Source organism: Schistocerca cancellata, chromosome 1 (genome assembly GCF_023864275.1).
Source record: "Schistocerca cancellata isolate TAMUIC-IGC-003103 chromosome 1, iqSchCanc2.1, whole genome shotgun sequence".
Taxonomy (NCBI): domain Eukaryota; kingdom Metazoa; phylum Arthropoda; class Insecta; order Orthoptera; family Acrididae; genus Schistocerca; species Schistocerca cancellata.
In genome coordinates, this window is record NC_064626.1 from 618,736,750 (window position 1) to 618,742,939 (window position 6,190).

The 6,190-nt window shown below is 45.9% G+C and overlaps 1 non-coding gene across 1 annotated transcript; it reads right to left on the reverse strand.

The window, feature by feature from the left end:
• Positions 1-263: 263 nt before the first annotated feature.
• Positions 264-336, reverse strand: Trnaa-cgc (transfer RNA alanine (anticodon CGC)). The gene has a single exon. It is a non-coding gene; the product is annotated as a tRNA-Ala (tRNA).
• Between the last annotated feature and the right edge of the window lie 5,854 nt (positions 337-6,190).

Below are 6,190 nucleotides of genomic sequence, written 5' to 3' on the forward strand. Positions count from 1 at the left end.
ACGACCGCACGTGGCCGCCAAGTAGCCGAACCATTTCCTGTCGGTTCCACGTAAACACAGCTCACCATTATGGAGCCACCACCAGCTTGGGGGGTGGTGGTGGTTAGTGTTTAACGTCCCGTCGACAACGAGGTCATCAGAGACGGAGCGCATGCACGGGTTAGGGAAGGATTGGGAAGGAAATCGGCCGTGCCCTTTCAAAGGAACCATCCCGGCATTTGCCTGAAACGATTTAGGGAAATCACGGAAAACCTAAATCAAGATGGCCGGAGACGGGATTGAACCGTCGTCCTCCCGAATGCGAGTCCAGTGTGCTAACCACTGCGCCACCTCGCCCGACCACCAGCTTGACCGGTGCTTTGCTGACAATGTGAGTCCACGGCTATGTGCGGTCTGCGCCACATTCTGAACTTACCAACAGCACTTAAAAACTGAAATCGGGACTCATCTAAGGTGCCCACGGTTTTAGAGTCATCTAGAGTCCAACCGATATGGTCACGAACCCACTAGAGCCGCTACAGGCGATGTAGTGCTGTTGGAAAAGGAGTTCGCATCGGTAGTCTGCTGTCATAGCCCATTAACGCCAAATTTCACCAAACTGTCCTAACGGATACGTTTGTCGTGCGCCCCACATTGATTTTTGCGGTTATTTCACTGAGTATCGGTGGACTTTTAGCACCGACGCGTCTACGCCAATTCTGGTAAGGTAAGACAATGCTTTTCACCCGTGTTGTGTTGGTAGCATAATTGATTTGTAATCATAATGGTCGCGGTCCCGGGTCCAACCCCCCCCCCCCCTCCCCCCCAACCGTCTGAAATTTTGATTAATAAGCAGCACTGGTAGCCGAAGACTTCGACGTAAGAAGCCACCTTTATTTTTCAAACGGCCTTGTCCAAGAGGATGGAGGAGTGGAGGAGGGTTGGACAGAGGTTCAGGGGACATTCTTGTCCCTGAGGTGGGAAACTGCCCCTAAGGTGGAGGAATCAGCAATGAACAACAGCGTTAGGATGCAGAAGGCAATGGAAATTGCTGCATTAAATACACATAACGTGTATCCACAGGACGTGAGACCTGTAATTGAAAAAGTGTCATGATGATCTCTCCGGAATTCTCCCCTATTAGAATCTCCAAGAGGAGACTTCCAAGGGGGAGGTGACCATGAGAAAATGACTTAACTTAAAATGACATGGAACTTAATTAGCGGCTGAATGCGCCGTACAATATCATGCCTTAAGGGAAGATCACTTTAATTTAAGAAAGGCTAAAAGCCAATAACTTAAAGCTCAACCAAAATCAGAAATTGGAAAGGCAAAGCCTTATCTTAAAACAGTTCCTTAATTAGGCTGAAGGCCCAAAGAATCTGACACTTTAAGAGCAAACAACTTTCAAAATGGTTAAAATGGCTCTGAGCACTATGGGACTCAACTTCAGAGGTAATTAGTCCCATAGAACTTAGAACTAGTTAAACCTAACTACCCTAAGGACATCACACACATACATGCCCGAGGCAGGATTCGAACTTGCGACCGTAGCGGTCTCGCGGTTCCAGATTGCAGCGCAGGAAACCGCACGGCCACTTCGGCCGGCCAGCAAACAACTTTAATTTAAAATCGGCTGAGGGCCCCAAGAATCTGACACTTTAAGAGCAAAACAACTTAAATTCAGAATCGGCTGAAGGCCCAACACTACGGACTCAATAACATTAATTTTAAAAATGCCAAAGGCTTTACGTAAAACAATTCTTAAATTAGGCTGAAAGCCCAAACCATCTGACACCTTAAGGGCAAAACAACATTAATCTAAAAATCGGCTAGAAGCCATACAAGTACAAACAACAAGCACAAACAAGAAAAGGCAGTACACCCAAGTGCGCTCAGAAGTTCCGAGGGTCTTCCGGGGATTCAAACACTAAGGCTCACTTAGGTGAGACAGGCAGTCGGCCAAACCCAACCGACAGATAGTCAACTTACCCGCCGACAAGATAACCTCCGCTTCACCCGACCGGCACACAACAGGGAGTTCAATGGAACAATGTAGAAGGTATTGACGCCCACAACCAATTATACATTGGGCTGTCAAACTACACACCATGCTGGACAGCGACAACACGATGAGGAAAATACACTGCCTGAATTTACATCAATGGCCAGGGCGGGTAACCGGAACGCTAACGGCCACAAGGCAGAAGATTCCGCTGGCGCACTTCAATTCAAATAACCAAGTACAGTTAAACTCCACCGGAGGGTGGCTAAAATTTGCCAACTTGAAAACACACTCGCAGGATTATCTCAACAGCCAATGAACTCCAAACGACACAATGTGAACATTCGTGACTTGCTGGTAGATTATGTCAAAACTCAACTTTCATGTCCAGGATCGGTGAGCCACAACCTCGTAGCAATGGGAACAGCACCACAAACTCCGACACCGCATAGATGCCACCAGCGGGCCTGGCCAAACTATGCACCGCGGAGATTTCCTTGCTGCTCCACGCCAACTGACCAACTCCCAGGCCTGGAAACGGTGAAAGGACCAAGTGTACGTTAGCCGATGAGAGACCAACCGAACGACCAACCAACGGTCGTCCCGCTCCAATCTCCCTCTGTCGGACAGTTCATGTGTGTCGCCAGCGGTCGGCGAGCACTGGCTGTCGGCGCCTCACCGACGCTCCGTCCCCCGACTTCACTGCTGCTGCGTCCCGACTGCACTGCTGGTCCGTCGCGAACTGACTGCCAGACGACCCGGAAATACTATCGGTCGCTCCAGAGGTGGTACGACAATGCACTTATCGATACGCGCTGCTGCTGCCGCTCACGGGTAAGGAAGGCAGGAAGTTAGTGACGGCAGTAAATGGAAGAAGAAAACGAGATGGCAGTACCGTAATAGGAAATGACAAACAATAAATGGCATAAACGCGAGCCGTGCACAGCTGATAGGGGTCAGTGCAGTGAAATGGAAAGAAGACAAGGATTTCTAGTCGGATGAGTATAGGGCAATGTGAACAGCAGCAGAAAATGGTATAACGGGAATAGGATCAGTCATAAATAGAAAGCTAGGACAGAGAGCGTGTCCCTATGAACAGTTCAGTGATAGGGTTGTTCTGATCAGAATCGACAACAAACCAACACCAACGATGATAGTTGTAAAAATTTGTAAATTTGTGATCTTGTGGGACCAAACTGCTTAGGTCATCGGTCCCTAAGCTTACACACTACTTTATCTAACTTAAACTAACTTACGCTATGGACAACACACACACCCATGCCCGAGGGAGGACTCGAACCTCCGACGGGGAGAGCCGCGCGGACCGTGTCAAGACGCCTCAGACCGCGCGGGACAACGATAGTTCAGGTATACATGCCGACGATGCAAGGTGAAGGTGAAGAGATAGAGAAAGTATATGAGGATACTGAAAGGGTAATACAGTAAGTAAAGGAAGTTGAAAAGCTAATAGTCATGGGGGACTGGAATGTAGTTGTAGGAGGAGGAACAGATGAAACGTTTGCAAGAGAATATGGGCTGGTAGTAGCGTCCATTCTCTTCAAGCATCACAAGAGGAGGAGGTATAGTTGGAAAAGGCTGGGTGATACGGGAAGATTTCAGTTAGATTACATCATGGCCAGACAGAGATTCCGAAATCAGATACTGGATTACAACGCGTACTCAGGAGCAAATATAGACTCAGATCAAATCAGCAAGTAATAGTGATGAAGAGTAGGCTAAAGTTTAAGAGGTTAGTCAGGAAGAATCAATACGCAACGAAGTGCAATACGGAAGTACCAAGGAATAATGAGGTACGCTTGAAGTTCTCTAAGGCTATAGATATAGCAATAAGGAAAGCTCAGTAGGCAGTACAGCTGAAGAGGAATGGACATCTCAAAAAAAGGCAACCACAGAAGTTGAAAAGAAAAACATGGGTACAAAGAAGGTAACTGCGAAGAAACCATAGGCAACAGAAGAAATACTTAAGTTGATCGATGAAAGAAGGAAGCACAAAAATGTTCAGCAAAATTCAGGAATGCCGGCCGCGGTGGTCGTGCGGTTCTAGGCGCTCCAGTCCGGAGCCGCGCTGCTGCTACGGTCGCAGGTTCGAATCCTGCCTCGGGCATGGGTGTGTGTGATGTCCTTAGGTTAGTTAGGTATAAGTAGTTCTAAGTTCTAGGGGACTGATGACCACAGCAGTTGAGTCCCATAGTGCTCAGAGCCATTTGAACCATTTTTTTGAAAATTCAGGAATACAGAAATACAAGTATCTGAGGAATGCAATAAACAGGAAGTGCAGGGAAGCTAAGACGAAACGGCTGCATGGAAAATGTGAAAAAATCGAAAAAGGAAAGTTCGTCGGAAGGACTGACTCAGGATATGGGAAAGACAAATCAACGTTCGGTGAAATTAAAAGCAAGGGTGGTAACATTAAAGGTGCAACACGAATTCCACTGTTAAATGCAGAGGAGAGAGCGAATAGGTGCAAAGAGTACACGGAAGGTCTCTATGAGGGGGAAGATTTGTCTGATGTGGTAGAAGAAGAAACAGGAGTCTGATTAAAAGAGATAAGGGATCCGCTATTGGAATCGGAATTTAAAAGAGCTTTGGAGGACTTAAGATCAAATAAGACAGAAAGGATGATGATCAGTTTGGCTTTTGGAAAGGTAAAGCACCAGAGAGGCAATTCTGACGTTTCCGTTGGTAATGGAAGCAAGAATAAAGAAAAATCAACACTCGTTCATAGGATCTGTCGACCTGGAAAAAGCGTGCGACAATGCAAAATGGCGAAAGATGTTCGAAATTCTAAAAAAGATAGGGATAAGCTGTAGGGAGAGACTGATAATATACAATATGTACAAGAGCCGAGAGGGAATAATGAGAGTGGACGGCCAAGAAGTGCTTGGATTAAAAAAGGTGTAAGATAGGGTTGTAGTCTTTCCTCACTACTGTTGAATCTGTACATCGAAGAAGCAATGATGGGAATAAAAGAAAGGTTCAGGAGTGGAATTAAAATTCAAAGCGAAAGGATATCAATGATACGATTCGCTGATGACATTGCTATCCTGCGTGGAAGTGAAGAAGAAATACATGATCAGTTGAATGGAATGAACAATCTCACGAGCGCAGAATATGGATTGAGAGTAAATTGAATAAAGACAAAGTAATGAGAAGTAGCAGAAATGAGAACAGCGAGAAACTCAACATCAGGATTGTTGGTCACTATGTAGATGAAGTTAAATGATTCAGCTATCTAGGCAGTAAAATAACCAATGACGGATGGAGCAAGGAGGACATCAAAAGCAGACTAGCAATGACAAAAAAGGCATTCCTGGCCAAGAGGACTCTACTAGTATCAACATAGGCCTTAATTTGAGGAAGAAATTTCTGAGAATGTACGTGTGGAGTACAGCATTGTATGGTAGTGAAACATGCACCGTGGGAAAACTGGAACAGAAGAGAATCGAAGCATTTGAGATAAGGTGCTACAGACGAATGTTGAAAATTAGATGGTCTGATAAGGTAAGCAATGAGGAGGTTCTGTGTAGAATCGGAGAGGAAAGGAATAAGTGGAAAACACTGATAAGTAGAAGGGATAGGATGATAGGACATCTGTTAAGACATGAGGGAATCACTTCCATGGTCCTAGAGGGAGCTGCAGAGAGCAAAAACTTAGAGGAAGTCAGAGACTTTAATACATCCAGAAAATAACTGAGGACGTAGGTTGCAAGTGCCACTCTGAGATGAATAGGTTGGCACAGGACAGCAGTTCGTGGCGCGCCGCATCAAACGAGTGAGAGAAGACCATCGACCTCTGCGTTGTCCATGATGAGGGGTAACGCCTAAAATCTTGCATTCTCGATATACTCTTGGCACTGTGAATCTCAGATTATTGAATTCGCTAACGATTTCCGAAGCGCAGGTCACGTGCGTCTAGCTCCAGCTACCATTCCGACGTCACGTGCGGCCGTAACCAGGTCGGAAACTTTTTTTCCTGAGTCACATGAGTATTTTCAATGCGCTGTCCTTTTGTACCTTGTGTACATTGTACTACTGCTATCTGGATATATGCACATCGTTATTCAATGATTTCTGTCTCTTCAGTGAACTTGCATTTTTGAGTTATCGTTTTGCCCCGAGCCTTTTGAACAGGCCGTGTAATCAATAAATAATCTCCAGTTTAGAAGCATTGGTTACAACGAAGTA